We start from the raw sequence: 8,949 nt of genomic DNA, 5'->3' as shown, positions 1-8,949 counted from the left end.
CCTAAATCCTGTGGCGCTCGCGCTCCGACGTCGCACGACATTTGGTGACAGCGGTTCTGTAACCACGCCTCCTTTATCAAGAACAGCTCCAGCAGTTGACAAGGGTTCATTGGGATTGTCTAGAAGCCGTCAACAGAAATGCTATGAACACCATTATTTACCTTCCCTGCCTCACAACGATCGTGGGACTTCAAGAGAACGCTCAGCTCAACGCATTCGATGAGCTGGTGCAGCAACGACGTGATGCTCGTCACCGCGAGCATTCTGAGCCTCTTCATTGCATATCATACTCTCGCCGCCACGGCCAGTTCTCCCTCTATGGAATTTTGTTCATTTGAGTGACAACAAACCTACGGATCTTCATCGACCAAGCTCATCTTGTGCGACATCGTCCCTTCGTGAAAGGATCATGGAACAAATGCCCAGCTGCCCCGCGGCTCAATAAACATATATGCTGGTGCCAGCATTGAGGCAAGCCTGCATTTAATAACACATCCATATTTCAATTCTCAGAACCTCATTCTTCTTTCTATGCTGAGCTGGTTGCCGTCCAAGACGCGCTTCGCTATGTATTCGCCGTTACCTTGCTGCATAGACAAAATTGTCATCCGCACTGACGCCATTCAAGTGACTTCTACTCCGGTACGCGTCAGTTGCAGCCTAGGAATCTGCCAGACGGTACGTCGTCTGGCGGCTCGTACCCGCAAACCACTCGAATTCAGTGGGTCCCAGTACCACGTGAACTACTCAGTTCACAAAGCTCTGCAGATTCTGCAACCCGCAAGGCTTTTCCTTGGGCTAGTTGGTGGAGTTTTCTCATTTCGGCGCCTGAAGCGCTAAGAGGACAAGGACAGACAGGGTCCTGTGTCTCTCACGTCCCTGTCCTTTTTGCGCTTCTGGCTTCGCCGAAATCTGCAGCCCGCCCGGCGATCCTATCCTCACCAATGCCACGGCTCCTCACTATGGATGATGCCACTTTCCTACTCACAAGAAAGGAACACCTCTGGCGCCGTACACGTGCGCCTCTTTTCTCTCCGTGTACGGTAACCCTCACCAGCGGTCTTCTACCGCGCAAAGGAGGTTGCCCTTTGGAGAATCCGAGTCAGGGTAGCGCTCACACCCACTATGACTGGAACATGGCCTCGATTTCGATACTTACATCCACGCCCAGGATGTCCTGTCTGCAACTCCCGAAATGCTGAGGCAGATATTCACCACTTCTGGGTTTGCCCGTCGCTGAAGCCGACGAGAATTCGGCACCTGACAGCAGTGTGTCTCTCGCCAAACAGCCCGTCATCTTATATTGCTTGGACGCAGGGGTCACATCATCGTTCCCTCTTGGACTTTATTCGATCGATCAACCTTTTCGCTTTAATACTTTTTTTTTTCTATTTACATATCATCAACGCCCTGAGTTAATGAACAACGTTAAAAAAACACACCTTCAGTTCATTTCATTCTAATGCCTTACCATTGTCGCGCGACCGCTGAATATTATCAATTACAAAATTATGCAAATTCAGCATATCGATGAGTTTTTTTTTTTTTAAATCGTTAAAAAACAAGCATTGTATCAAGCAGTGTTACTTCCAAATATTCCTGTCGTCAGTACTAACTCAACTAGATTTTCGCCAAACCTAAGTGTCCTTTTTCGACCAAAACAAACAAATATGACGAGTTCACTGCTTGTTTCATAGGCTTATTGATATGAAATGATACCACGAGATATATAAAAAATCATCTTCAATCACTTAAAACGTTATGCTCGAGGTTGATTTCGAAATAGTTTTTTTTTTTTTCCTTTTTGCACTATGCATGGTTCCATTTATGTGTTTTTATCAGTGCATATACAAGAGGTCCCCCGTGCGTCTTTGTGCTATGGAACCTGCCTGATCATTTCATATTTTCATGTGACAATTCAAGAGCTGGATAACGCACCGATTTGAATTTAACTTAATTGACCGAATATTGCTTGAGTGAAATGGCACCTATACTGATAGCAGTTGCATATTTCCTGCAGCTTTGCTAATCCTAATCGTAACAGCTCCGGCCAGTGGTATGCCTGGCCAAATATCGTTCTTTTTTTTTTTCTTTTTTTCTTTCTTTTTTTTTTTTTTTTTTTCAAGTTTCGACGTAACGTATGGCTTTCTGTCAGGGCTGCTCGTCTGGAAAGTGCGCTGGATAACGGGCTTTATAGACAGTGTTATTGTCAGAAGATATCAAGCAATGACTGCCTTTTGTAAGAATTGCTCTTCATGTTTATTTTCTACAGTGTATTCGGTGTCTCTCGATCACCTGCTTCGAAAACCATTCTTTCGTATATCCCACAACTGGGTATATTAAATTGAAGGCTTAACGTGATACATTTATACCAACAGTCGCAGTATAAGCACCCATGCAATCTCCAGGCGCCAGCACCAGGTGGTAGATGGTGGTGGTTAGGAGCGCCCCCTTTAAAACGGGGTGCTAACAGTCACCTCATGCTCAGCCTTTCTTTTTTATGTACCTTAAGCAACTCTTCATCTTTAATGACTTTAGTTATAGACTTGCCACATTTTTTAAAATACCATTCTTAATACCCATTGAGAAATCTTGCGTCTTCGCCCTGCTATTTAACCACTAAGCTTCCAAACGGCTCTTGGTAACTTCTGCTGCCATCGGTTAAGGAGCCTACAACCATCGGCTGTTGTGCAGCGGCACCAAGTAGCCGCTTTTGCGTTAGCAGGGCACGCCGCACGTAAGGCTGAGAAATTGAGAATCGACGGGCCCGGTGCAGTTCCGAGGGGCTTCCTGGAGCTTCAAAACACTGGTGTTTCTCTCTTTATTATTGCGTTGCAAACTTGACAATGCGACAGCTACTAACTACTTGACAGCTACTAACTACTTGAACTACTAACTACTAAATCTTCGCGTTCGAAGAATTCCTGTACTGGATGTCGCACACTAAAAGAGACACGTACCAAATCTCAAGGGAAGACTTCAGCAGCACGCAGAAACCTGCGGCGGAGTTGCCCGCGGGCAGCCCTTCACAGAACGCTCGCGCTGCCGCAGAGTCGATATCGTTGGCGCCGGAGTTGGTTTAGTCTGGTTTAGAGAGTTTAACGTCCCAATGCGATCGACTCAAGCTGTGAGAGACGCCCTAGTGGAGGACTCCGGAAATTTCGACCACCTGGGGTTCTTTAACGTGCACTGACATCGCACAGCACACGGGCGCCTTGCTTTTCGCCTCCACCGAAAAGCGGCCGCCGCGGCCGGGATTCGATCCCGCATCCTTGAGCAGCCGAGCCACCACTGCACCACCTTGGCGGGGCGGAGTTAAAATGTTACATGCTCTCGACCCATATTCGCTGTAACAGGTCTGTACCGTGTTTGCCTTTTCCTCTTCACGTATACGGCTGAATTTACGGATACAGTGGAAGAAACCTCGGTTGTGTGCGGGTAGTACCCGCAAAATTGGAATTGTGACACCTTCTGCGGGCGCTTGCTTAATTTCCCTTATAGGCAACTTACCGCCATTTAAATGCTAGTTTTAGCTGGCCTTGGTGTAAGAGTTATTTTAAAAAGCAGTAACTTTGTTTGCAGGGATGGCATATTGCTACCGCTGCATAAAGATCGCCGTTTTATGAAGCAGTGCGAACTCGCGAAATGCGCTCATGAAGCTCATCTGCTCCCCAGCACTGAATCTTGCATTAACGTTCGATCCGCGGGACGCAGCATACCATAAGGCATGAAGCGCACTTTTTATCGCGGGCTTGTACGCAGCAAAACATCGTAACGTCATTGCCGCGTTGACGACTGGCGAAGAAATGCATAAGATCGCTCACTGAACTTGGATATATACCGCGAATTCCATCATTTTCCTGCGCACATTGAGCTCTGCGTTCCACGATTTATATATGCCCTCGTTATTTTATATATACAGTAGTACGTGCACACGTTTAATATACCTTAATATAGTACATAATATGCTATATCGAGAATATATAAAGCAATACTTAGTGCCCACTGCAATATGTGCCCTCGTCATTTTAAGGAGACTTAAGTCGTGTGTCGGGGTACACGCAAACAAGTGCCGCCGCTTAATGTCGGACTGTCAGAATGCGAACCGAGTTGCAACGTCGCGAAGTGACCGAAACGACCTGCTGGACAGGCCGCTTAACGTTTTCCCTTTATTCTGGGATGAAGCGGCGCCCGGCGCCGAGTTCGTGGCTTGCGATTTCGCAGACCAGCGCTTAACCAGCGCTGCAACTTGTAAACCAAACAGGCCTCTTCGACGGCGCAGCCGCATATTGTGACACGCAGACTTCATCAAAGAGACAAGCGGCCGTCTGCCCGCACAACTGCGGCAAACAAAGCAGCAACGCGTGATAATAACGGGAAAAAATAATAACAAGCAAGCCGAATGGGAAAAAAAAAAATCCAAACTTTCCTCTCCCCCATTTTTTTTTTTCCGGCCTCCTTCCTTCTCCCTCTCCGCGGCGCACCGCTCTGTCCGCTGCAGCCGGCGGCGGCGGCAAATCGCTCGACTGATACCAAGGCAGGCAAGCGCTGCGTCACGAACGCAACATGGCGGCTAAAAGGGGATGGAGTGACGTCACATACTGACGCCATCTTGGAACGTGGCGAGGAAGGAAAGCATGGAGGCGAGAGCTGAAATCACTGGCGGGTAGGGGCGCTGCCGGCGAAGGCCGCTCTCAGCCTTCGCACTTTTCTCCTTCTCCAGGCGAACGCCGCTACTCAGTAAACTAGGCTGAACGACTGAGCAGTAGGAGCTCTCGTCGCAGTGCTGATTTCATTTATAATGCGGCGCAACCGCGCAACTTCCTCTCTAACACTACCCTTCCCCATCTCGCCTCAGCAGCCACTCTCCTGCTCCTTCGATTTCTAAGAAAAGCTACGTCACGCACTTAGCGGTTCGTTACTGAAAGCGTGGCTTCGTGAAAACAGGAGCCTGCGAGCGGTGAGCGCGTCACATACAGCACACCAGATAGCAATCCTGTTCGCTCAGTGGCACGATGAACTACGTACTAAAAGACGGTTTCCTCGCACGGACGGTTTACGACGACTGCTACACCGCGTGACCGCGTCTTATAAACCGGGCGATCGGAGCGCGCGAAGTGACGCGGCACGAGTGGCCTCTCGAATACCGTTCTCACGACGCCTCCTGAGCGGTTGCCACGACAGGCATCCGTCACGCACGAATGGCCGCCCCTGCAGAACACGCCCCGCGCGCGATCCAGTTCCCGGCAGAGCGCAGCGCAGCATCTGTTCGAAGCTTCGGGAGTGACTGATCGAAAATGGAAACGCTAAGCTTTATAAGAGACGTCGCAGTCACAGCCTGTTCGATGCGGACTATTTCTGGTGGACTACTGCGCAATGAAGCATACCTAGATGCATTTATACGTAATACAAGCAGCCTCATATTACATGTTTAATAACTAACCCAACTTTATGTTCTAAATGAATAACACGCCAGTGCATTGACCTATTCTGCTTAAAAGCACCAAGACTAGAGGTTACAGGTCACTCTTGAATCGTAATTTGGTCTTGGGACAAACATACCGCGGTGAAGCTGGAGCGTAAAGTGCAATGAATAATAGCAGCCCTGGTTTAGGTTGCACAGTCACGGCGACGTCTTACCTGCGAAGTCAGCTTACCAGTAGAATGCCTTCTAGTTGAGTTGCTTAATTATATCGAAATTTCGGTGTTATAACCAAGTTGTGGAAAAACGGAATTTGGCGTTTCGGGGATATCGGTATTCCAATGGTGCTCCATTGGGCCACGCTAGAATGTCAAAACGTCAGGAGAAGCGAAGAGTGAAAGAAAGTCATTAGGAGAGGGAGTGCAAATTGAAGAAGCAAGCGGATTTCGCTAGGAGAGGCCCCTCGGCGGCTCTTTCTGATCCGTCAGAGTTACAGCGGGAGACAAGTCCGCGCAAGGGTAGACACAAGCCAGGGTATGGTAACAGCATCGTGTTCGTCGACGCCGGGTTGCTGATTGGGTCCGTATAGCACCGCCAAGTATATTTACAATGAGTAGAAATTTCCCCATCCAGGTGCTTGGCTCTTCTTATGGGGTCAAATGCTCGGAAAAGGATGTTCAGTCACTCACAGCAGCCCCTGCTCTCTTAAAAAAGAAAGGTCGAGCGCGCAAGCGGATTTCGGTCACTCGACGTTTGATCGTCTGTCGCGGAAAGGTGAGAAGATGCCGCTCCTATTGGGCAGTCAAACCAAGCACAATCGCGCTTGGTAGGCGCTTGGCGACACTGCAGTGTCTCCCTGAGCCGTGACGGATGGTCAGTCACTTGGTTGGCAAGTAGGGCACGATAACCCCCGTAGGAGGGAGCACCCCAAAGACAGATGGTAAAATCAGGTGGAGACTTCCAAGTGGCCGAGCACCTGGCGGAGGACATCTGGATGGAATCCTGCCAGTGTCCCTGCCACAAACCAAGCTGGGTGCTCGAGACTTGCGGGCATCCTGCACGTGGTACGGCTTGAGGGTATGAAATGCTTTTTGGAGATTTACGCGGATCATCACATAGTGTATGGTGGTGTTCGTAGGATACCAGGACGGTTGACCGCGCATTCATGAGCCTGTACCACTGAAATTCGTGGCACTACCAATCGCTTGCAAAATTCACCGTCATATGCTTATGCAGACTCATCATCAGAACGGAGAACCAATTCACGGAATGCCACTTGGCCAACGGCCCGAAGTGCATTTTTTGAGCGCATGCCCCTCTGGTCCGGTTCCGAGGCTTTTATTTTACTTGTCATCTTGAAACGTCAGCAAAGAGTTAGCTTCTTCGCTGATAGTGTTGAGTTTGAATCTTGCGTTCGGCATTTTTAGTGAATTCGCTGATGGAGCGTGTCAGTGAGAAGAAGCCTGTAGAGTTCTAAGAAGGCTCCACTGCATTTTTATCGGTCTCAGATTCTCCGCCTACCATGAAAAAACAAAATCTGGCCAGTGCTAGCCTCTATGCGATAAAAAGTAAATGCGGAAAATATTCTTCGCATGGCTAAAACTATGCGGCATAACATCCAAAATAAATTCCCATGTGATCATTACAGTAGTGTTGGCGGCCGCGGCGGCTGTGTTTTGATTCAGGTGAACTGCAAAAATATATGGGCAATGAGATTTTGATGGCCGTCAAAGAAATTACTCGTTCCAAGGCATGTCTTAGATCGATCGATCGATCGATGAATCAATCAATGATAATGATGCTGGATTCATACCCTTGCAGAAAGGGCAAGCGAAAGAATAGCCCGAACGCTAGAAAAGCACGCAGTTCGAGCCGGCGGCCAGCCAACCTTCTGGGTCCCTTGGCCTTGACGTTGCGATGACGTCAGCCGGTGAGGTGTGACCTTGTCTAGGCTGGCCCATTAACACTAAAACACAAGCGGCACAGGTTATAGCGTTATGAAGGACTTTTTTGGCGCCTCGCATGTTACTACGGGGGTGCAAAGGGCGGGGAGTGCGCTGGTGCCAACAGATGTGCGAGTCAGCGCTGCGGATGGTGTATGCATGCCAGTGCACAGACAATCGCTACAGGACTTTGTGAAGCGGTGAAAATGCTAACAACTGTTCTACGCGCGCAGATGTGCTTCTGATGTTGTTCCCTATGCTCGACGACTCTGAACGCCAACTATACGTATCCGTGACCACCATATGGTTATCACTGAAGATTTTCAGCCAAGAAGTCACGGATTCATGAAACTTTACTACGCCCAGAAAGGTATATCAGAAAAACATATTCCTACTACTCTTCAACATTAACCGATTGCATAAAAGCTGACTCGCATCTCTTCTTTCCAGGCAAAATCTACGATACGACGTGATAGCCATGTCATAAACGTGATTTAAATGCTACGACTCTTTGAACCTGCTCGGTTATAAATTAGTATTTTCCAAGAGTGGCTGGTTCTGGAGGTGGTGTAGATCTGTACGCGTAATCGGAAATCACCTAAAAAAAGTTACTAGACTTTACAGAGACAAGAGTGGCTAATTACGACCTGTTCATGACAGAACTATGGAATAACATACTGTCATTGGTGTGACATCTAGATCGCAGTTATTCTTGGATAAACGTGAAGAAATGCTGTAGAACTTCACAAACAGACAAAAACGATTATTGGTGGATATGTCAACACCAACACATCAGCAATACCTCTAGTAGCAGTGATCATCTAAATAGATCATCAACGTGGATGTCAGCTCCTGGAAAACTGCAGTTATAAAATACGAAGTGTCTAAAGGTACGTCCGACGTATCCATTCGATTCTCGTAAAGATACGGCGGACGTCGATATACAGGCTCATGGCTGTATGCACGTCGAGCGCGGCCACATTCCGTGCTACGCGTGAATGGATATCAGCCATATCAGCTATCCGCGACTCTCGATGAGGTGTTACGAAGAGTGCATCCGTTCTAACATAGATCACGGTCTTCACTCAGGATTGTGTACGGCAAGCATCGCTGTCACGCACATAGCTGCAGGCGATGCTACGTACTGCACCAGCTCTACCAGCTGGCATCGAGATACGCACATTCACGAGCAGCTTTCGCTTCGCACTAAACTATCACCTCGATCTGCCCGTAATGCGAGCGAGCTATTCCTAGCATTTACGCTGTCTTAGGTCCTGCATCGACCTCCGAAGGTCTAGCGCCGGCACAACACACACACACCTCGCCGTGCAGAACATTCGGCAGTCCAAAGTATGTATATGAAATGGCATTATGCTCGTTCCTCTTAGCAGACCGAGGGAAAAGGATGTTTCTAGCTAAATTATTCGTTTAAATTCTACCTCAGAGCCGTGGAAGAAGACATGCCGAATCTACTAGAGGCCTGCGCTGCTACTGCGGCGAGCTGCACATCGACTCGTCGAGGCGAAGACCTACTGCACCGCACCGCAAGAGTGCACAACCGGAAAGCCGGAAGCGCGAATGATC

The sequence above is a fragment of the Amblyomma maculatum genome, chromosome 1 (genome assembly GCF_055883805.1).
Source record: "Amblyomma maculatum isolate TAMU_Amacu chromosome 1, ASM5588380v1, whole genome shotgun sequence".
NCBI lineage: Eukaryota > Metazoa > Arthropoda > Arachnida > Ixodida > Ixodidae > Amblyomma > Amblyomma maculatum.
Note: the sequence above shows the minus strand (reverse complement) of the source record.